Here is a 24934-nt window from a genome sequence, read left to right on the forward strand (position 1 = left end):
CAAATATAAATACATAAATATGTGTTATATATTTTATGATTTTAAAAAAATTTGTTTCAGCTACTTCCACAAATAATATTTGATATCTACTTAGCATTTTTAAAAACTTCTTTTAAAATACTCCTTAATATTTGAAAGAAATCTATTGGGTATTTGATAAACTGATGGCATAATAACAGCTAGCATTTTTATAACACTTTTAGGTTTACAAAGGCATATATATGTATGTATACATAGATATGCATATATATCAATATCACAATAACACTGAGAGCTAAGTGTCGTTATTACCCCCATTTTATGGATGAGAAATCTGAGGCTGAAAGCAGTTAGTGATTTAATTATAGTTATACAGCTAGGAAATGATTAAGACAGGATCTGAAGTCAGATATTTCTAAATCTAAGGTTAGCACTCTATCTACCAATAAGGCCCAGAAAAATTTAAAGAGAAGTATGATTCCAAGAGGCAGTGTGAACTGGTGGACAAAGATCAAGTCTAGCCCTCTAGAAAACCTGGGTTAAAGTCCCACGTTTGACTTTATGGTCCCTAGACAAGTGTCAATGTTTCCCCTACACCTCTAGAAATTCTGTAGCTCTGATTTGCTAATTTGCTTTGGTAAAGGGATTATTAGCCCCTTTGAGAATCCTCTGCACCAGTAAAATCACAGTTTCCATTTAAAAAAAAAAAGGAAATTAGGATCTGTAATTTTATACTTCACTCTCAGTATAAACTATTTTGTGTACACTCACAGTCACAAAATGTCCACACAAATCAGTTTGTCTACAAAAACAGGCATAATAAATTTTGTGGATATTCTCCAAAAGTATAAACTTCTACCAACAGTTAGTTGCATGTTGAATACTAGATCCACAAAAGTCGCCATTGGACCTAGTGAGATTTTTAGAGACATTAAAACTCCTGGATTTTTAGCTGGAAATGATTTTAGAGATGGCCTAATCCAAACTCCTCTGGGTACAGATGAGAACAGTTAGGCCCAGAGGGGTAGAGCCACTTGACCAAGGTCACAAAAATATGAAGCAGGAGAAACTGGTCCAGAAGCTGTCTTCTCAGACCAAGTTCAATCCTTTTCCCATTATGGTTGTGTTAACCTGTAAACAATTACTACATTTTTCTCGAAGAACATGTGAAAGTCATTCAAGTTGAAGAACTTAAGGAGGGATGAAGTGACCAGGGTCAAAAACCAAGTAACTCAGAGCTCCCCTTTAGATCAGTAGAGGAATCAGCCCTTGTGTAGCCCTTCACTTCCAGACTGGGTGAGATGAGAAGGCCTAGTCATTTAAAAAAATGGCATGGCATGAATTTGGGGGATCTGACTAACCTATCAGTTGAATACAAAGCAGTTATATTGATTTCATAAAGAAATATGTCTACATCCTATAGAAGGCAACTTTTGGACAACTTAGAATGAATTAGAATTTTAGAATAAGAAAGGACCTTGAGGATTATTTTTACAAATGAGGAAAGTAAGGTACCAAGAAGTTAAACACAAGGCTACTTTGAAAGGCTTTCTATTGCAACTACCAGAAAACATCTCTTTGGATTTTTACTTTAAACTTTAAAAAAAAGACCAAAAAACCCTCAAATATTACTCTCTAGGAACCTGGCCCCTGAAATTAAATGATCACCACCCCTTCTCTAATTCACTAAAAATTATATTTGACATTTTCCTGCCCACCCAAATTCTTGGGAAAGGTGCAAGCAACTTATCCTTAAACAAAGTTTCTTGTAAAAAGAGGAAATGATTCGAATTCAGGCAGCAGGCAGAATGAGACACCAAGATAAAGCAAAACGGTAAAGATGCACACCTGACTAGTGGGGAAACTAGATCCTCTCTCAGTTTTCACGGTCTCCTGCTCCAGGCTCCTCACCATCATCCGTCCTCTAGGGCTAGGGTGGGTAAATGAGGAGATGGAGGGGGAAAGCAGGGAACCTTCCAGCTCCCAGGGATTATACCCTTCCTATGGAATGAGAAAAGCAGGGGAGCTGTTGGAGTTACTGCTTCTTTTCTGAGTTCCCCTCTGGTTCCCCACCTCAATGCGTTTGCAGAGCTGCTAGGTGGAGCCCGCGTCCGTAGAGCCAGCTGGTGGTCCAGATCCGGGTTTTCTCTGCTTCCTCCGATTCTCTCTCCCTCCCCTTCCCCCTGAATCGACCCCCCCTCCCCTGATTTCTCTGCGCTCTCGGCAGCTCTCTGGCTAGCTCTCTGCTCATTCTGCTTGGGCTCCGGCAGCCTTCGCCTGCCCAGGGCTGCACAGTCCCAGCGCTATCGCGGATTACCCTGGCACCCGGTGAGGTGCCCCCTTCGTCTGCTCATCCTCTCAGCGCTTCTTCTCCCAAGACCGGGGATGCAGCTGCTGCCGCTGGTTCTGGAGGGGGCTGCCTCTGGCTTTTCTTGGACTGCTTGCCTGCTCTGCTCCGGCAGCTGCTGCTGGCTGTGAATCGTCCCCCTCCCCTCTCTCTCTCCCTCCCTCCCCCCTTTCTCTTCCTCCGTGAGTGTGTGAGCGTGTGTGTGTGTGTGTGTGTGTGTGTGTGTGTGGTGTGTGTGTGCGTGTGATCCTCGTTTGCTCTCGGTGAGGCGAAGAAGGGAAGGAGGTGGAGGAGGAGGAGGAGGAGGAAGAGGAGGAGGAGGAGGAGGCGGCGGTGGCGGTGGCTGGGAGAAGGGGGGTCGGGCAATGAAGCTCCCACATGCCCGCAGCTCCCTGGATCAGCCCGCAAGCTAAACAGCTACACCCCCCGGGCTCCGTCCTTTGCTCCGCCCGGAGCTTCAGCACCTCGGCCGCCGCTTGGGCTGCGCTCCGACGCTTTGCACCCAGGAAGGAGTTTGCTTGCTCCTCTCCCCCATTCTTCGGGCAGGTTACTGGCGGGAGAGAGAAACCTTCGCTGGGAAAGAACAACAGGAGGGGGTGGTGGCTCTGGGGGGGAAGAAACCCTCCCTGCCCCCCTTGGCTCTCCCTACCTATTTCATCTCTTTCACTCCAAACCGAAAAGAGGAGGACGAGGAAGAAGAAGAAAAAGAAAAGAGAACGGGAGGGGTGGAGTGCGTGGAGGGGGAGGACTGGCCATAAAGATCAGCTGGGGGGATGGTGGAAGATTTTTGGTCTCTCCAGCACCGTCTTCTCCTGAGCAGCAGCAGCAGCGGCAGCGGCGGCAAGAGGAGAAGCAGCTCGTGCACTGACTGCCGCATATTAATAGCCCAGGATTTGGTGTGGGCGCTGCTGCTGGAGACATAACCTTACTCTGAAGTTGGGCATCGGACTAGGAAATACATTTTTTTCTTTGCTCCTTTTTCCCTCTCCCCCTTGGTGTGTATATCAGTAAGGAAACAAAAAGGAAGAAAAGCCTTTCCCCCCTCCTTTCCCTGCCCCCCTTGGTGGAGGTGGTTATGTAGCAGAACAAGAAAAGGGGGAAGGAGACACTTTTTTTTCTTATCCTTGCCTGGCTTCTCCACCCTTCTGCTATCCGCTCTCGAGCATCGATTATTATTTTTGTTTTAGGGGGAGGAGGTTGTCTTTACTGTGGCAGGTCCATCTTTTCCCCCTGGGTTCCATGGCTGGATTGTGGGAGCAGCTCCTGGCTACAGGCTGTTAAACAACTGATGGGACTATCTCAGGAACCGGAGGTTACAAAAAGGTAATTTATTCCTCACACTCATCGTAATAGGCTTCGTAATGGAAGAGGGCAGCCTGATGCGTTCGTTCCTCTTTCCATGGCATCAGGGGCTGGTGGCGGCGGCGGCGGCCGCGATGGTGCGGGGCATTACACACACGCACGGTATTATAATGTGGAGAGGGGAGTGATGCCCTACGGAAGGCTCAGTGCAAGATGCTGATACTGGGCGGCTCAGTCTATTTCCAGCAATTTGGTCGTTTGAAGTAGGAGAGAGGTTTAAGGGAATAAGGGAGAAAAGAGTGTTGGCGGTTGCACACCCTTGAAAATATGGACGTTTTCCATAATCCCCCCCCCCCCCCCCTCCACTTACAGCCCTCTCCGCTGGGTTGAAACAAGGCGACGGCTTCTCTGTGCTTCGGGCTTGTCCGGCTGAAGGAGGGCTTGGGTAGCGGATGGGGGAGGAAACTAGGAGAGGGTGATCAAGGTCTGAGAGGACGGAGACATGGAGCTTGCTTTCTTTCTGTACTCTCCTCCCTCGAGGTCAAGAGCATCCATGCTGGCCCTATTTGGCTACTTCAGGACCTGTTTTGGGTAGCCCTCTCAGACAGTTGTTTCTAGACCTTCATACCTCTCAGTCTAACTAAATCACCCTCCCTACAATGCCCTCCAGCCTTGGTTCTGCCCAGCAGGCGTGAGAAAGGCAGTCACTTTTCGTGGGTGGCATCAGCAAAGGGATGGGGAGCAGTGCTGGCATGAACTGGGGCCACCAGTGATGGCGGGGAGGAGTTGGAAAGGTGAAGTGCGAAGGTGACTGTAACATGTTAGGTTACACATGCTGGGTTACAGGTAGGTGAGTAGGCACTTCTTCACGCCTGGAGAAGGGAAGGCTAGGGGCATTCGTCTTTTAGCCTCCGCCTTCCCCCACTCCGGCCTTTTTTCTATTCATGGGATAGTAGCTACATTAAGAGCCAGCTTTTGTTGCCCAGGGGGTCATACCAGGTCCACCTGGGGCTAACAGCCGGCAGAGGTCGGGCACGCACTTGAGGAAGAGCTGCTGGTGTTTCGTAGGAGGATGGCAAAGCTGCTGCTACTTACTCCGAGCTGTCTTATCGAAATCGTCTCTGTTCAGTTTAACTGGAAAATCAGGTTTGAGGAAGAAGGAGGGAGCGGGGGATGATAGGGTTGATTGAGTCCAGCCAGCTCTCACCTTCTTGAGTTCTCCCCAAACCACTAGCCAGTCAGGGGCGATGTGCGCTGTTTCTCAGAGCAGAGTCGCTGGTGCTGCACTTGAGACAGCTACCTAATTTTCCTTGATGAAAACAGTCATCTTATCCAGAAATTTAAGTAACCTAAAAGGGAGCCTGAACCTCCCTGGTTCTATTGATTCACCTCCCCACTTTCTTCAAGCCCCCTCCACGAGCCTCACCCCCAGTTAGCTGAAGTTACTTGGTTTTATTCATTCCGGGAGAAACACCGAGAACTGTTCTCAGAACTTGGTTTGTGAGTAACCTCCGGGGTGCATAGTCTCCATCCCTGCCAGTGATGCGTGCCAGTTGTACTTAACGCACATTGTAAACAACAGTGCATGCGTGCCTCTGTGTAACAATTGCAGTTGTAGCCAAAACAACCGAGGTCTATTGTGTTGACTTTCCCATTCGCCTTACTCATTAGAAAGCCTTAGTATTCCTTCTCTCTTAGGTTGCCTTTCCTGCGGGCAGCTTTGGGGGTGGGGGGAGGGATGGAGACTGGCGAGAAAGGGGAAATTCCTTCGGTGTTTTCCTCTAAGTTACTATGTAGCTGCCTAGTTTTAGTTTCTTCTATACTCTCCCTTACCATTGGTTCAAGAAATTCACTGTGAAATTCTCAGAGATTTGGCAACTGCTTTTGGAATGCTTTGTTTTCGAGTCATTTTCACATGCACTGTAGAAAGAGTTTAGCCAACTTTCTCCTGGTATCTTTCCAATCAGTGGTGAATGGGGTGGTCCTGGGACTCCCACTTTTTAGAATTGTCTTAGGACTTGGGATAGAACGCATTTGTTGGTCCTTTTTATAAGTGTCACCCAAAAGGTTCTTTTAGAGAATGCATGAAGTTCAAAGAGATTTGTTGTAAGAATCCAACCTTTATAAAACCATCCTTTGTCTTTTTTTTTTAAGCAAATGCTTTAGGAAAGGCACAAAGGCAAGATAAACACACAATTATAAACTATTACTTTTCTCTGGGCAAAGCATTCTTAAATTCTTATACCTGACAGTGATGGTAAAATCCCTTTGTTGTGGTTACACTGGGGCTGCCCAGAGGTTTTGTTGCAAGTATCCTTCTATTTTGAACTGAAAGTACAACACTGTTCTTCTGTGTGAGGGCATTTGGTTTCTAAGATACTAAAAAAGGAGATGATCCCAGATTGGATTTGTATACTGATCTTGGTTTCTAAGAGAGATAACATTGCAAAAAGGAAAATATTGAATCAATTGAAGCCAAATTTGATGAAATGATATGTCCTTTTAGTTATTAAAGGGACAACATGAAGGAATTCTTTATAAACCAAATGATTTGGCTAATAGTAGTTCCTTTGATAGATAATTGAGAGAGCTGTAATTATTGGAAGATAAGTGAGAAATAATTCTTTGTAGGGAGGTTTTATTTCTACAGTATATGTGTTAAGGCTGTATTGTTTGCTGGCAAGTTTGAATCTCATGTAGTACTTTTATTCCCAAACTAGAAGATTGATCCCAGTCATTCCCAGGCCTTACGTTAGATTTGATCAGATCTGTTCTTTGTTTCCCAGCAGCATGTGTTTCCTAGCAGTCATACATTCCACAGGTTCTGATGTCATGAGAGCTGTGTCCATCTGTATTGGGCAGTCTTTAGTGGAAGGTGAATATGTCAGAAGTACTTGAATTACATTCCTTAGCACCCCATAATTGTTAAGTAATATACTCCCCCTTTCCCCATTTATATGACCGATGGAATTATTTCCATGTAGTTCAAGAGGGGAAAAATGATTCACTGGAAAGTGTGATAGGAAACATTAGAAAATTTGAACTATAGATACAAGACAGCATCAGGAATCCTTTGACTGAAGATTGATTTATCAGCATGTGATCTGTCTGATGGCTAAATGCTTCTGATATCTCATTCCTGATTTGCTTTGTGTATTTATCATTCTAATTTGAACCTGGAGAAATTGAGAAAGAGAAACAGAGACTGAGAAAAATAGAGACAGAGAGAGAAAGATCTGTTAAAAATATCCAGAGGGTATCTTTAAACATTATACATTTAAATGTTTATCTCTTTCTGTACAGAATAAGATAACATGGGACTTTTCTAGATCCTACTGCTATGTATGTGTGTGTGTGTGTGTGTGTGTGTGTGTCATTGTTTCTGGTGATCGAGAAAGGCAAAGAGTCTTTAATAGGACTTTAGTTAGCATTTGTTTCTTTGTGAACCTTTAGCTGGGGAGATCATAAAGAAAAGAGAAAAAAAGATTAGAGGATCCTAAGAATTTAAGTTTGGCTGAATAATCTGTCAAATAACCCAGTGGGAAACTGAAGAGGTTCAATTCAGGCTAGTTAATTGTGGTCCCAAATTCTGGTGTTTCAGTTTAAAAAGAAATCTGTGCAGAAGTGATTATTTTTGTTAGAATCTGGCCACCTTGACCCGAAGGGCACACATGCTTTCTTGTACATCCCAGCAAGAAAGCTGCATTTGATTTCAAATTCATAGTTAAACTAGCATCATCAACAGAGGTTGTTCTGCAGCTTTAATCCAGTGTGGAGTAGTTGAATTTGTAGGGAAAGAATCCTTGTTCTGTCAGTTTTACAGCTGGAAATTTTCTCCTTTGATTTCTCAGATTTGCATTGCATTGCAAATGTGAGTTTGTGTATATAAGGAGAGCCCTAACAGATGATGAGATTTACTTGTAATTTAGCATTCAAATAATTTCAGGGAGTGGGTTATATTTGAATTACTATTGTTTTGTGTCTCCTGTTTTCCTAAGTTTTCTTTATTTTTTTAATCTCTCCATTTCATAATAAAATATGCAAATATAAACTTTGTGCCTTGTTTTTCTTAGTTTTCTTAGCTTCTTAGTTTAAAGGAGTTATTGTATAGTGAGGTGAAAATGTAATTTTTTCATTCAGTAAGACTGGCTGATGTAGGTTTTGATTTTAATGTTGATGTTTATTGGCCTACTTGACAAAGTAGTGTAATTTATGTTGCATATATGCCCTAAGGGGCTCAGTATTCTTGTTTTTTATCCATAGACCCTTCTACCATCTATGGCACCTCATTGTAGACAAAGAAATCTCATTGTAATCAAAAGTAACTCTATGGTTGTTTGAATAATTAATTAAAGCTCATATCTAAAATGTATTTAGTGGGAATATTCCTTAATGAAATTAATAAAAATTATATGTTTGTTTTTTTCTTGTAGCTGGTCATCTAATTTTGTATTATATTACAGTTAAAACAAAACCAAACGTCACAAAAACTTGTCACTTCCAGATATGGTATCATGGCCCCTTCATAGCCCTGGGCTCAAACTAAGTAATAGTTTCAGTGATAATTGGTTTTATCTCAAGGTACTGACGTATATACATTTTAGAAGAATTTAGCATTCTGTTCACAATATTCTGGCATTCAGGATGAAATGCCTATTTATAGTAATCTTGTTTATTGGGAAAGCTCCCTCTAGGAAAGAAAATAATATAATCTGTTTGATTGCTATGTAGTCCATTGAACCACCTGTGTGAAAAAAAAAAAAAGGTGCTATTGCATAATCTGACTTCCTATCAATAAAACCTTTTGCCATTCATTTTCATTTCCAATCTGAATAAGATTCTTGACTTATTGGATGAATAGGTTCAAAGTGCAGTAGACTCATATAAACATATAAATAAATATATTTATGTATAGATATTATGTATATATACATATATACTGATTTTGGGATATAATGTCTTCTAGTGAAGATTCATAATGTTTGAAATTTAAGACTCTTCCCATATCAACTTTGGTCTTCATAGTATACTAAGTGTCATCACATTTTTTTTAGAAAATTACAATGATTAAAACTTAGCTTTCTACTATTTAAGGCTCCTAAGAGTTCAATCTAGTTAAGCAGAAATTTGTAGAGTCTCAGAGTAGAAAGATCTAGAGTGTTGTGTCCTGCTGGGTTACTTACTACTTTATGTGACTTAGGAAAAGTAATTTCAAGTCTTTGTGTCTTGTTTTTCTCATCTGTTCAATGAGTATATTTAAGATCTCTTAAGGTACTGTCCAGTTCTGAATCCAGTGAGCTTATATGGTACTAAAAAGAATTTGGTAGTTTTCTTACCAGATATAAAGAAAGCAATAAAATGCCATCTTAATTAACACAATTATGGGGCAGCTGGAAGAGTAGTGAGTGGTCTGGCTACCTTGTACTTTGGGAAAATGAATAAGTATTTACATCTTAGGAGTCAGTCATATTTGTTACTGTATTTACTTTTTCTCCCTTACAACTCTTTTTCGTGAGTTACCCAGAGAAATAGCTTCAGTCTTCTAGGTTGCTGTTCAGTGGGCGAAAACATGATGGCTACATAAAATATATTGTTAAAACATTGTTGAATGCAATCTAAATGAAAGACTTTATACTGTCATAAGGATAATATAGGAATGATGATATTTGTGATGAAAGACATGAATCATTCAACTAACAATCATATTTAGAATACATGTTATGTGCCAAGTACTGTGCTATATGCTAGAAGCTGGGGATGAAAAGAAAAAAAAAATTCTTTTGAGATTGGGCATGTTGTACTATGTAAGTTGTAATTTTATGTGAATGCCTAATGAATACTAGCTTTCAGAAACTATAATTGAATATTTATATACCTGAGAAGCAAACTTTTAATCTTTTGGCAAGTACCTGAACAACTCAACTGGTCATTCTCATTGGAAGGAAAACAGGGTAATTATTTTAATTAAAATGCCAGAAAATCAGTGGTATTTAAACTTTAGTGTCTATGTGCGGTGTGATATTCACTGTGGAAATAAGTATTGCTTGCTATACTGGGTAATTTTACCTGATGGCAAACTCTTGTGTGTGAATTGCTACATTTTTGAAGGCCATTTTAATAACTCTTTGAGGCTACACTCCAGAGTCCTGCCACATTCACATTCACCAAGTGTACCAGCTTCCTTTGCCTAATACATAGCTATATCTTACTTGCAACCCAAGTCTTTCATGATCAAGTCAGAATTGAAATTCATCTTGTCTAGTAACTTGCTTTGGTTAATCATGCTTTATGTCCAAGAAATTTTTTATACAATAGCTGTCCCAAATCAGGTATTGTTTTGCATTATAATGTCTTTAAAATTTCAGTAAATGACAGTTGCTAAAAACAAAATCTGATATTTTTTCACTTGAAAACTTTTAGGTTCTAGAAGGAATTCAAGGAGATAAATTTAGAGTTTTGAGTTGAAAAAGGCCTTAGAGGCTGGTTGAATTCTGTCTTCTCATTACAGATGAGGGATGTGAGGCAAGGTTACACAGTTATTAAGTCTGAGGTGGTATTTGAACCCAAATCTTCTGACTATAAGTCTAATGCCTTATCTATTATATTAGACTTCCTCTCACTGATGCTTCATAGAAATAATCAAATATTTCTATAAAAGATTAAGGGAGATTGTGTGTGTGTGTGCATGCTTTTTCTTTTTTCAAACTTCTGCAGGAAATAGGCAGTTTTATTCTGGAGACATAATATCCTGCTATTAATTTCCTACCCCAAATAGTCATCATGATGTGAAAATATTTTTGACAATTGGTTTAATAGATCTAAAGACTGATTTTAAATGAAATGTGAAGTGCAAAGAACAACTTAAGTACAAAAATATTTTACATTCAACAAGTAATCATTTTCCCACATGGAGTCATCAGCTATGTATGTATTATCTCAGAATTTTCTAATGACAAAAATGTAAAGCCAAAAATCATTCCCTAAAGGATTTCATACTTTAAGATTCATAGCCCAAAAGTTGTGGTCCACATTTGCATTATTTTTGTAAATGTCAAAATGTTTTAGGGCTCTGTGATGTTGAAGGGGACAAAAAATTAATCAGTCTTTTAAAAATATGACAATAATAATGTTGGTGAAAATAATCAGTGGTTGAATAACATATATAGATATATATTCGCATAAAATATATAACTTTTATATGACTGCTAGGCACGAAACATTTAGCCTAAGGAAGTAACAGTTTAGATCCAACAGCATAGTAGATATATTTAAAGGTGAATTGCACTTTAACAGCAGTATATGAGTGCAGTTCTTTGAACCAGCTGACTTTGGAAAATCTTCAAGATTTGGCATTTTAGAAGATACCACAAGAAGTAAGCCAAGTAGAAACTACAGTATTCTGTTTAATCAGTTTATATTGGTGTTTACAAGTCCTGCAGAGGCAGAGTGTGTTACTATTCAGTGCAGCTTCAGAAGCTCAGCATTAGCTTAAGCCTATGAGAATAGGAGAAGGACTCAAGCCCAGTTTTTGATGTTCTGCATGGGTGGGTAACCTGAATACTAAAATGCATTCCATTGACAGCTGACCCTGTAAGAGGTTTTTCAATGGTCCGCTGTTTTTTCTTTTTCCTTTCCTCAAAGTTCTTCTAAATACTGAGTGGGGGAATGTGAGTGTGGGGAGGGAGGGAAGGGCGGATAAGACAGGGAAAGAAACAGGAAAAAACCCCCCAACAAACCAATATCCTAGATCCTGTTATTTTGGGCCATCGTTTTAAATACATCTCATTTACAGGACAGAACTCAAAGCTTTCTTAGATCCTGTAAACTTCTTTTCACAATTTTTAGTACAGTTGATACATCAATGATTTATACTTATCATTTCCAACGTCATTTAGAATTCCTCACCATTATATAGAAAATAAAAAAAGAATATGTTGAAATATAACTGACTCATATCAGACATCAGGGACATGAATATTTGTGTGCTTTTCCCTTTCATAAAGATTTTCAATATTCTAGTTGCATTCTTCTAATGGCTTTTATGGCAAAGCACTAGGCTATGATCGTATGGCACTTGGAAGACTACCCATGGTAGCTTTCCAGTTTCCTTTCAGGATAATAATAGACAAATCAGAATTTGAGTGTGAAATTTCTGCAAGTGTATTACTTTCATCATCAACCATCAATAAATATATTTAACACGGAAATGGTGCTTTTATATTTCCATTCAAGATGGCATCTTTTCTGAATTCAGAGACAATACTGATAAGGATTTATGTTACTAGTGCAAATTTGTACATTGTCGTTTGTTATTTCTAACAAAAAAAAATCAGGAGTTAAGAAAATAGTACCCATAAAATCTCTGAAAATGTTCTGAGAAAATACACCTGTCTTCCTTTCCTTGCAGAAGTGGAGGTGAGGACAATCAGTATGGAATGTTGCAGGTACTTTCAGATATAATCTCAGGAGGATATATTTGGAAATGAATATGTTGTGAAAACAAAAGGTATGCTGGGAGGGGAGGCATTGTGCCTGCACCCGTGATTTCATTGGTATAGGGAACTCCCAGATAAAGAAACTCCCTCTACTGTGTCAACACCTCTGCAACCTAAAATCTTAGAGGATTGCCTAGAACATGATTAAGTGCCTTAGCCAGGGCCATAGAGTCACTGAGTGGTAGGACTTAAACTCATGTCTTCCTTTATCCAAGACTTATTTTTATCCATGGAACTATATTACAATAAGATTTTTTTAAATGAGGAAATGTACTCACAAAGCTATGTCGCTCTATTTTGTACACATTAAATATACTTTTTTCTTAATAATTTCCATCTTAAAAATGAAAATTAGGCTTTTGACAGATATACCTTCATTCTGGTAGTTTCCATCTTGGGGAGACTTCAAGGGGTCTTTGTGCTTATATGTGTGCTAGTTAACATTTTTTAGATACAAAAAACCTGGATAAAGTCATAAATGGCATGTTTATCAAATTTGCAAATGGCACGAAGTTAGAAAGGATTAAAACAACAACAGAAATAGAATAAACAATGGATATCAGAAGCAATGTCCAAAACAAAATCTCTAAAGACCAGAGTACTGAACTGAAGCAAATCGAATTAAATTCATTCATGATAAACACGAAGTTTTGCATTTGGACTTAAAAACAACAACTTCATATTTATAAAATGGGAGAAAAGTCCTTAAATGTCAAGTTTTTATGAAAAATATTAGAATTTTGTAATTGTTGTCTTAGTGAGCTACAAGTTTATCTTGAATCAGTTAGTGTAATGTGGCAGCCCTAAAGTCTAATGCCATCCAGATTCTCTCTTACAGCATCATAACTTCTAGGAATAAAGAGGTTCTTTCTTATATTCTGCCTTGGTTGGACAACACTGAATGTTATGTTCAATTTGAAGCACCACGGTTTAGGAAGGACGTTGATGGAGAATGGAGAGTGTCCAGAGGAGATCCAACAGGATGGTGTTATAAGGCCTTGAGTCAGTTTCGTATAAGGAGGGGTAGGAAGAACTATGAATATTTAACCTCAAGAAAAGAAGACTGAGGCATGATAGTCATACCATCTTCACATATTTAAGGGCTGACATGTGGGAAAGTGATTAGATTTATTCTGTTTTATCCCAGAAGTTAGAGCTAGAAGAAATAGTGAGTGGAGGTTACAGAGACACCCATTTAGGTTTGTGATCAGGAAAACTTCCCAACTGAATTCATTCAAAAGTTTAATGAACCACCTTGAAAGATTTCTTCCCAACTGGAGGTCTACCAACAAAGGCCAGTTATTCTTCAGATTTGTTATAGTGGTGATACCTTTTAAAGCAAGACTTGGAATTGCTGAGATCTCTTGCAATGGAAAAAGATTTAAGAATCTTAGATGTGATTGTGACTAGAATTTAAGATCTAGAAGAGATTCAGGGAGCGTTAACCATTTTTATATCGTGGACACAAAATGAATGCAGTGCTTCTCTCAGAGCCTAGCACTTGTTTGCCATTTAATAATTGCTAATTGACTAGCAATTGCTAGTTGAATTGCAACTTCACTGATTTGGGCAGTCTAGTTAAACCTTTAGGTTCTTCAGAATATTTTAAAATGTACAAGATTAAATGAACAAGATTACAAAAAAACCAATTATATTGAAATAAAAATATTATTTCCTCTCATCCATGTTCACATACCTCCTTAAATCTCTCCATCAACCCTGATTAAGAACCCCTAATCTCATTCAGAATCCTCATTTTGCCGCAAAGGAAACTGAAAACAAGGGAGGTTAAGCAAATTGTCCCAAATTGCACAGAGAGTAAAGAAGAGAGCCAGAATCTATCTATGTACTCTGACTGTAACTTTAGTTCCCTTTCCATTATACTAAACTGCCATTTTGGATATAGAAACTTTTATTTGGCATTATATGTCTGAGATTATTTCACTTAGGAGCATCAATTGTGAGACCTTCAAGATGGCAGTTCAGTCTACTTAGTACTAATACTATACAAAAGAACCATGGCTAGGATGTATCTATATGCAGTCTTCAAATACTTTTTCTTCCTTGTTTGAACATAATGTTGATACTTGGTATATTTGAAGAATATGGTGTATTTGGGATGTAGTTCTACAAATTGGTGAAATCTCTTTTACTTGTAAACTCTGCATTGTAAAGTATACTTTTCTCGAACTGTATTTCAGAGGAAAAGTTATATTGTCAGTAACCATTCCATTTAAGTTTTAGGTATCAAATCCATGTAAGTAGTATTAAAGACAGCTTGGAAGAGTACCTAATGGTTAATAGATTCCCTAATTAGCAGAACTCCCATGTGCAGTTGACCTTGTCTATTGATATAAACCCTTGAAGAAGAAAGAGTACTAAGAATTAGTATGCTGTCACCATTGCATTTTTTTTTTTTATTATTTGACATTATTAAGCAAACTTAGAGTGTATTTCTTTTTTTGGAGCATTTGATTAAATGTGTGATCTTATCTTAGTGAAACAGCCTGCTGGGCTGCAGACAGTAGTGTTCAGAAATGAAATTTGTTTAGAGACTCTGAACAGACATTTATTCAATGAGACCTTTCTTGAATAATAGATGATAGGGAGATAGAAATGCAGTGTACTCTCTATGTCTTTTTTCGTGCACAAAGCAGGTGTTAAGATAGAAGTGAAAAGATAGCTTAAGTACAAGAGCAAAAGTGTAGAATGCTCGTGCAAAGAAATTGGCCTTTTGGTAGCAGAAAAATGAATTCATTCTATATCCCCGTTAGTTCTGCTTCGGTATGATTTTAAGGGACTCTGTACTAGTAGTTCACAAACTCGAATATGTCCCAGGGGACGGAGAATGGTGTGATGATCTTGTTACTTGCTGTTTTTTTCTCTATCCTCTTCTGCTGTCTGAGACTGACAAAAGTGATTCTGGAATCTCAAATGCCATCTCAAAAGTGAATTTTACCACTTATGCTGTGTCTCTCTCCTTCTTTACCTCTTCAGGGGTGGCATAGGAACCCCTGAAGCGGGCTGTAAATGTTGATTTGAGATGCCTTATGGCAGACTCCATTAATAACATACACTTCTTGGTAGCCCTTCTTTAGCTTGGCATAACAATCCCAATAACTGGAGTTATGGAGATCTGCTTCAGGTTCAAAACAGATCCGGTTCTGTTTTGTTGTTCTGTTTTGTTTTTACAACTTGGTTTACAAAGAGCCAGATTCTGGTGGTATGTTACAGATTTAAGTAAAACACATCTTTCAAAATTCATTAACTTATCAGGGCTTCCACTTGTAACAATACTTGAAGGTTTATAAAATCACTTCTATTTCTTATTCATTTGAACAATATTTTAGATAATTTAGCTAAGCATATGACAATTGGAAAACACCTAATACCTTATTATGGCCTGGAAATGACCATTGGCTCTCCAAGGTTATTCCAGCAGAGTACAAGCTGAGGCAGGTCTGACTAAGCTGGGATGGCTTAAAGTATGAGCCCTCCGATGAGCTCTGTGTCTTTCGTCTGAAGATGAACCTACAGGAGTTGTGAGAAGTTCACTACCAGAGGGTTACCCAACAGGTAATGACTCTTTGCTCACAGCAACTCAATAAACTGTCTGCTGAGGTGTAGAGGGATTTTAGTTTGAATCTGTGAAGGGAGTATTCATATCGATGAAATCAAAGATCCCCTCAGCATTAAAAATATGACTCCAAAGATGCTGTGGATCCTTCAGGGCAGTGGATAATGAACAAATAGGTTCATAGAATTTGAGCTGGAAGGCACCTTGGAGACTTCTTTGCATATTTACCTGTTTTGTCAGATGCCATCAATAGAACTATTGTGCCATCTAGTCAAATACCTATTACTGCACTCCTTGTGTCTCATTTTATATCTTACTGCTTTCTAGAAGTATTTTGGACAAGTAAAATCTTTGTGTATAACCATTTCTCATACTGTCAATAGTAGTGATTCTTTAAACAGAATCAGAAGCTGAGATGGATGATACGTGGCCAGTTTGACCTCAAACATTTTTTAAAGCTACTTGGCTTGCAGTTTTTATTTTATTTGAACTTATATTTGAATACAGGTCTGTGTTATAACCTGGATTTGAAGTTCATTTATTTTTTAAGCAAATGATAGGACTGGGTATGGTGGCATTTAATCCTAATCCTTGCTTCTGGGGTTGAATCTAGTGGATCTATTGAGTTCATGATTTGTTACCTGCAGAAACCTATTGGGCATCTGTACTAATTCCAGCAGTGATACGATGAGCCTCTGAGAGCCACCACCCACCAGCCTGTCCAAAAACGGGCCAAGTGACCAAAGTTCAAAATGGAGTGGGTCAATGCTTCTGTGCTGATAAGAGAGAGAGAGAGAGAGAGAGAGAGGGAAGGAAGGAAGGAAGGAAGGAAGGAAGGAAGGAAGGAAGGAAGGAAGGAAGGAAGGAAGGAAGGAAGGAAGGAAGGACAAGAGAAGACAGAAGAGGACAGGAGAGGAGAAAACAGGAGGCGACAGGAAAGGAGAGGAGGGAGGAAGAGAAGAAATAAATGGATGATAATGAGAAATGAGATTAAAAGTAAGACATGATTCTGAAGGAACTGGGCAGTTTCAAATTTCCCCACCATGCTCCTCTAACTCCCTTTCTGCTTTGCACTCTATTGTTGAGGATACAGGAAGAGTTTGTCAAATAAGTTGACTCAAAGGGCTAAACTAAAGGCAACCTAGTTTCTTTAAAACTTCTTATGGATCCAGGGGATGATTCATCATTTAGCTTTCCCTTTATAGGGGAAAAAAAGAATAGAAAGTAAAAATAGAGAGACCTAGATGCCAATAAAACAAATAATTAAAGCAGGCGCCATCAATCAAGAGAAACATCTACAAAGCAAGTAACTAAAACAGAGTAATGCATATCTAAATATTGTTAATATACTGGAAAGCAAGATCTGCTGAGAATAAACTAGGTGCTCAAGGATCTTCTATAGCAGATTTGAATGTGATCCTGGGGTGCTTGAAAACAAGAACAGCCTAGCAAACATGTGGTGCCTATTTGTGTGTATTTTCCTATATTGTCGGTAGATGTCTTCTGAGTTTATTGGTGCATTTTAGGTCACTGATGAGTCAGAACCTTCACATTAACTTTAATGGATGCCCACGGCTATTGCCCAAGGCCAGTATGGTATTAGGGACACAGAACACTAGGTTTAGAATGAACCTCTGAGTTCAGATCCCAGCAAGGTACTGCTAGCTCTGTATAACTGGATACATGAGATCCTGTTCCACTTGTTTCGCTACAGGAAAATGGGAATTCTAACACTTGTTGGATCTATTTCATAAATCTTTTGTGAGGTAACTCATAAACCCACAAGTACAAGAACTAATAGTATTACAAGGTATTTTCATAACATTTGCTCTAGATTTTAAAGCCATGATTTTAAAGAATAAATGACATTTCTTAAGACACTAAATATATTCTTAATTTACTTTGTCTTTTTCCTACCAGGGCATACTGATCATGCATTTAATGCTTGTTGAATAAATGATTGAATGAATATAAATTTAGAAAGAACCAAATAATGGAAAATATTTTTCAAAGATGTAATATATTGGACTTAATTTTGAATTGAAAACTGCTTTATATTTGATAAAATGTCAGAGTTGGAAAATATAAATAAGGTTGCCATTCTGTCCTCTCATTTTGCAGATGAGAGAACTGAGGCTTACAGAGATTTAATAACTCACTCAAGGCCTTCTAGTTAGCATTTTAGTTTCCCTCATATAAACTAACTCTTAAGCCTAACCAAAAAAGTAAGAAGACTTCATGATAATGCATTTATAGTAATAGTATTCCAATGGAAGCCCAAGGGATAAAATTAAATCGGAAATATCACTCGCTTAAGTAACCCTATTTATCATTTATTCTTATCCTGAAATATTTGGCTTAATTAAGAGCACGGATTGTGATAGACCTTTCTTGTGAAGGAAGAAAGATGTCATGTTACATAAAAAATAAGATATTGACCCTTACCTCTCTTTTCCTATCGTTAGGTAAAATAGGATTGATTAAAGTTTCTGTTCTCATTTCTCTTTGGAAATCAAGCTTAAATTTAGTTCTGAAAGAAAACAAATTCACGATAAGGAACACTTACTTTGTGTTCACAACACTGCTGCTTTCACATCATAATTAGGCTACCTTCCACATGTCCCAGCATGCATAGAGTAGACAGGTTCAGACTAAATAACCTGTAGTAATAGAGAATGCTCACTCATCTCTCCCCCTACCCCACCTTCTGTCAGTGAGGGAGACTCCAGACTGTTTCCACAGTTTCTGCAGTTCCAAAAAACCCCTCATTGTAACCTTAGATAGATTCTGTCAATGGAAGAAAACTGAAAAGAATCGGGAAGTGTTGACCTTTTCCCAGTAGAAAGAGCAAACCTCAAATTTTCGGGTTAGGGAGCTTTGGTGGACATTGTAGAGAATGGTTAGGATCCATATTTTTTCATTTTTTATTATCAATGCCAGCCATTTAATCCTCAGGTCAAATCTAAGGGGGCTCAAACTAACCTCTGACCAATACAAGCAACATGTAGAAACATTACACATTTCAGAAAAGGACAACTCTCGATATTTGGACTGACATTAAAAAACAGGGTGTTTGGATATATGAGGTGGGCCAGTAGGGGTGAAGGGTTTGACGTTCCTTGAAACCTTATTTTCTTTTTACTTAGTGGATACCTTCCTACTACCAGACCTCCCTTTGAGCTTCCTTGAACCATTGATTCCAAGGTGTCTTGTGACTTGGAAGAACCCTGCTTGCAACACAGAAAGTTTTACCTTAGGGGCATCAAATTCATATTCTTTTTCTTTTAAAGTGCTAGCTATTCATTTTTTCTCCAAATTTATTAATTTATTTGTTCTTAGTTTTCAACAGTCACTTCCATAAATTCCAATTTTCTTCCCCTCCTTCCCCCTTCCCCCAGAATGATATGCAATCTTATATGGGTTCCAAACATCCTGAAATTGATATTCTGAAAACCCATATTTAATCATGTCACTTCTGTACTAAAAAATCTTTGGTGACCTCTTATTTTTTTTCTAGGATGAAGAACAAAATCCTCAGTCTGGCATTTAATACATTTTATAACATGGTCTCTAACCTATCTTACAAGCATTATTTCATATCATTCCTGTTCATGTCCTTGGCACTAGTCAAAATGACTTTTGAGTTATTCTCTGTAGAAAACAGTCCATCTGCCTGTAGCCTCCACGTCTTTTCAGAGGTAGTACCTCCTTTCTCATGTCTACCTTTTAGAACCCCTGATTGGTTTAAAAGTGCAAATCACATGTTATCTCCTCTGGAGGAGTCTTCTCCATCCTGTCCCCTTCCCCTAAATGTTAATGTTCTCTTAATCTTCAAATTCCTTTAAAAAAATTTATGTACCGTAAATGAATAAGTACTCCCACTCCACCCCCTTTTTTTAATGGCTGGGACTTGCCATTATCTTTCCCAGGCTGGAACTACAGGACCCATTCAGGGTTCTTATCACACCACTAATCAGCACAGGTTTTTAAATCTGTTTTATTTCCAATCTGGGTCCATTTAGCATTCCTTAATCAATCTACGAGTGCTATCTGTCCCCATCTCTCAGAGGCTTACCCCATAATAATGCCTCACAGCGTAAAGTGCCCCTCACCTGGGCTCAAAAGATCTACCAGTCTACCTACAGCTGAAATTACAAGTCTGTCCCTCCACTTTCGGATAGAAAAAAATGCTTTTATTCATTAGTTACTATGTGCCAGACTGCTAAGGCTTAGGGATGCAAATACAGAAGTGAGTTTCTTTCCTTAAAAAGCTTAAATTCTAATAGGGAGATATGATACAGATATGGGAGGGGCAGCCTGGGCAAGGAATATCTGGGGAGTCTCAGGGAATTGATTCCCAGAGAAGTCAGTTGACATGCCTTTTTTGAGGAAGAATATGGTAGGGTTGATTTTTTGATTTAGTTCTAGAATAAGAGAGAGTAGAAACAAGGGAGGGCAGTGGGCTCATAGAGGCAGGGCAAATGGTAAAGTGTATAGGGTGAACAATTTGATACAATACTAAGCATGGTCTTCTAGATGTAGTGAGCCACGTGAGCACGCTCATTGACTCACCAGTGAATATGGGCTCTGTTGAAGATGGGAGTTTCAGAGGTAAGAATATTATCTCCTTCAGGGATTGAAAGATATTTTTCCCTAGGCAGCGCATGCTGGTTCTAATATTATAAGAGCCTGAAAAGAAGCAGGAAAGGGGCAGAGTGGATGACAAGATGGCCAAAGTAGTAGACAAATGGATAGGGTGTGAAGCCTGGTCTTATATTTATTAATAATTTGTATTTACTACTCTCTATACCTATTGTATTTCCTCCCCCACCCCCACCACTATACAAGTTATTTGAGAGCAGGGACTGTTGCAAATTTTTTTTGTGTTCCTAGGACTGTGCCTTTCCCATAGTGAATATTTAATACATTGAATTGCACTGAATTGAAGCCTTATAGCCTTAAAGGAATGTCAGTGAACAAGAATATACTAATTCCTCTAGACAAAACACTTCTATTTAAGGTGCTGTCATCATCTGTCAAGTACAAAGAAGCTTTTTTTTTTTTTTTTGCCTACACCACCAATATCAAAACTAATTACTTGAATTACCCTGTACTTCTCAGGGCATATACAATTTTATAATACCCCAAATTTTATTTTAATCTGAAACCCATTATTTGAAATAAACAAAAGGAGACTAATTTTCATTTTGTTACAGAACAAAATTTACCACCGTTTAATCTAGATAATAAAATCATAGACAATAAAGAGGAATACTAATTAGTGGCTAGCATGACCTTGACAGAATGTCACATGTGAGTTTGTCTTTATTTTAATAAATGTTCCTTGAATTGCAGTAAAAGTGAATTGAATTAAGACATGGGCCTCTGGTGAAGCTGTTCCCACTGTAGTTCTGTGAGCTCTGTAGCAAGATCAGTTTTATACTTGGAAGGTATCAAACCATTCTCTAGGGGCCAGCAATGCACTTCTAATTTTATATTTTATCTGTGTGATTTGTTTGTACTACATGGAACATAAAATTCAGACAGCTATTGAAAATTCATTCAGATCTTTTAAAATGGTTGCAGCCTCAAAGATCTTTCACCTTTGGCCAGGGTCTGTTACTTACAACTCTCCATTGCTGATTTTAAATTTAAAAGGGCTCATATCTTGAATGTGTAATAAAAAGACAACAATAGTAGTTTTTTCTTTTAACATTATGACAGTGTATATATATCTTAAATGACAAATGCAAAAAGTCCCATGGTGTTTTATTTATGTTTGACAGATCAAGATATATTTTTTACTTCTATGCCTTCCTTTCGTCTCTTGAATATTTCATTTTCTCCCAGGATGCCTAATTTTAATGCTGGAATATATAAAATTTAAAAACATGTGAGAAACATTGAAAATTTAACACTTCATGCATTGCGTATGAATTTTAACATAGCATTTAAAAAAATCTGTATCAGAAGCTCTTGCAATCAGAAAAAATGGTTTAATTCATCATATTTAAATGATTGACTTTTATTTCATGAATCCCCAGCTATGCTTTACTGAGAGGTAATAGATGAAGGCTTTATCTAATAATGGCATTTTTTTCTTGGCACTCCAGTAGTATCTTCTGCTTTAGCAATTTATTCATAGATTTCATTGTGCCATAGAACTGAAGCTGTCTTAGGAAACTGATCAGCTAATACTGTCATTTTACAGATGAGAAAAGTGAAGGGGGTAAAAGTCAGTCAGTCATTCACTCAGTCATCAAACCTTTATTAATTCACTTACAATGTGCCAGACACTGTTCCAAGTACTGGTAATACAAAGAAAGACAAAAAAATGTACTTTCCCTCAAAGATTTCACATGTTAATATGGGTGAAACCATGCAAATACCTGTATATACAAGATTGAGGAAAGGGAAGTAGTTTGCTCAAGGTCACACCAAATTAGTTTAAATTTGAATTCAGGACTCTTTCTGCTACACCACATTTCCACTCTCCACCCCACCCCACCTCAGCTTTTCCCTAACATTTGCATTATTATGTAACTCTTCTTCTGCTGTAGATTGCTTTCATTTTCCCATTATTACTCCATGAACACCATTGCTATCTCTTACATCTCTGGCTCATGATGAAAAGAATGATTAGTTAGCAATTTGTGCAGTAACAATAAAGATAGGAACACTGGCTTGCATTGTCAGATTTGAATGTTTACAGAAAGTTTTCTTTGTAACTCAATCTCAGCATATACATCTATAAAATGTTTCAAATTTAACATGTTTCAAGTTAAAATCTCTTGAGTTTTTGATTTTGTAGCCACTCTCTTTTCACTTCAGAAATAATGAATTTTCTCAACACTATCTTTAGAATCTGGGTGAAAATTATGCCTTTGAAAGGAACACAAATATTGTGGCTATTATAAGAGGAATGTTGTAGCAGAGCAAAGGGACAACTTTGAGCTGAGTCTACCATGATCATTCCTGATGTGTGTATACATTTGTATTTATATATACATTATTCAGCTAAATGATTATATTAGCTAGAGTCCAGTTTTGGAAACACCTGTAAAAAAATGTGTGATCATCAGGAATGTTGACCCAATTGTATGTTTTGAGCAAAACCAAATGAAGGATTGTGTAGAATAATGTCAATATAAGGGTTGTTGTTCAGTTGTTTCATTTGTGCGCAACTCTTTGTGATTCCATTTGGGATTTTCTTGGCAAAGATACTGGAGTGGTTTGCCATTTTCATCTCCGGATCATTTTATAGGTGAGAAAACTGAGGCAACAGGGTTAAGTGACTTGTCCAGGGTCACACTGCTGAAGTATCTGAGGCCTGATTTGAACTCATGAAGATGAGTCCTCCTTATTATAAGCCCAATGCTCTATTTGCTGAACATCAATAGAATTAAATAAAGTACAGTATTCTTCCAGTGGGAGCAGATGTTCCATTGAAGTCTTGATCATCCTTATAATGGGCCTGTTCATACTTGCTTTTCAAAAGTATATCTATAATATGAGATTTTCATCTTCTCTACTAGCTGCCATTTTCATTTAAACATATTTTCCATTCTTTTTAATTATAATATGCCTCACATAGAAACTTTTGGTTTTTTAAAATTAAAAATGCACACTTATGTTCTATACAAATAATGCTATGATTTTACTTAAATTCCTAAACACTCGTTTAATCAGCAAATATTTATTGAACAACTTCTCTGTGCAGTTCCTGGTGCTAGAAATTGGGAGCCAGAAAGATATGTAAGAGTTTCTAGCTTCAAGGAGCAATCCAGTGGTGCAAATATGAATTAGTAGGCTTTTTAAATGAATGCTTTATTCCACTCTCAAAACATTGACTCATTTACAAACATTTTATCTAAGGGGAAAAGATTTATATACATCTGTTTGTCTTTTGAAAATGAGAATTATTCAGAAGAATTGTTAAAATATAGCATGACAGTTGGATATAGTTTAAATCCCTCATTTTGGATAATTTTAGGTGTATGTCATAGCAAAGCAGATGTCACTTAGTTTTTGTTTAATCGGAGATTAAATATTCACAATTCCATTTTAAATTGTCATAACTGTCAGCCTGAATAAATGAATAAGGCTTAGCCAGCATATTCCTAGAGGAAGGTGGGGGAAATCATAATTGTATTTTTTAGCAGTGTTTGAAAGTATCTTTGCTATGGAAAGCTTAAAAACTATATATGTATGTAAATACTTTTGTTATATGTATGTGTGTGTATACACAGAGAGAGAGAAACAGTTCTGACTGTATGATAATAAGTAGTCTTGTAGCAATTATGACTCAGTTTCTTCCGTCTGTCTTTTCTTTCTGCCTCCCTTCCTCCCTCCTGGTATGTTCATCTTGAGGTCAGAAAATGTGCCATCTTCTAGCTCTGTATACAGGAATAATCAGCCGAGCTAAAACCATTTTATTAAGCACTTATTATAAGTTAGAGACTGGGATACATATACAGATGGAGACAGTCCCTGCCCTCAGGATCTTAAATTCTGCTAATCAAGGCACTTAAGCCCTTAGAGCCTCAGTTTCTTTAACTCTAAAATGGGAATAATAACCTTTAACTCTCAAGGACAGTATGAGAAAAGCATTTAGCAAAACTTACAACTCTAAAAAAAGAGAACTAATTAGTCTTCCTTTCCCAAAGTGAAAGGACATTTTTCTAAAGATACATTGTCTACATTTATGTTGTAAATTTGACCAAAGAATAATGGATTTAGTTGTCTTAGATATTCTTGGAGTTGTGTGTTAAGACACTCTTGGGTAGTTTGCTCTCTAAATATATATTAAAAAATCCTATAACCTGGTCAATATTTTTTTTCTTTGGGAACATAAACTTCAATCTTTCTTTTTCATCTAAATGTGTTGTATTCCTTGGGAGAAGCTTAAATATTAATATTTTATGTGCTTCTTGTTCCCTCTGGTTCTATAGCAGCGGTTAAGACAAACTGCTCCCAAAGCTCTGCTGACTTCTCTAATATGGTGCATAAAGTAAAACACCAAGGAAAAAACAAAGCTCAAACCAGAAAAAACATGTTAATTTCAAGCTCCATTAGAAATGCCAGTGAAAAGAATGGTAAGGGACTCTCCATAGGTAAAGGGACCAAACTGGTAAGGAGCGAGATTCCATTTTCCAGCCTTCTAATTATGGATTGAAAGAAAGTGAAAATGAAAATCCAGGCTGTAAAGTAAATCATTTCTTACCAGAGTAGAAG

At 37.9% G+C, this 24934-nt stretch overlaps 1 protein-coding gene across 7 annotated transcripts in view; it reads left to right on the top strand.

The window, feature by feature from the left end:
* Positions 1-2186: 2186 nt before the first annotated feature.
* ADGRL3 (adhesion G protein-coupled receptor L3) overlaps positions 2187-24934 on the top strand; it is a 941368-nt gene continuing 918620 nt past the window's right edge. For 4 of the 7 annotated variants that reach the window (XM_072620868.1, XM_072620867.1, XM_072620865.1 and 1 more), the window contains exon 1: positions 2189-3649. The gene's annotated coding sequence lies outside the window, so the exon portion shown is untranslated. Of the gene's footprint in view, positions 4475-24934 lie in introns of all 7 variants that reach the window. The other 3 variants (XM_072620873.1, XM_072620870.1, XM_072620866.1) reach the window with 3 other exon arrangements.

This window comes from Notamacropus eugenii, chromosome 6 (genome assembly GCF_028372415.1).
Source record: "Notamacropus eugenii isolate mMacEug1 chromosome 6, mMacEug1.pri_v2, whole genome shotgun sequence".
Classification (NCBI taxonomy): Eukaryota; Metazoa; Chordata; class Mammalia; order Diprotodontia; family Macropodidae; genus Notamacropus; species Notamacropus eugenii.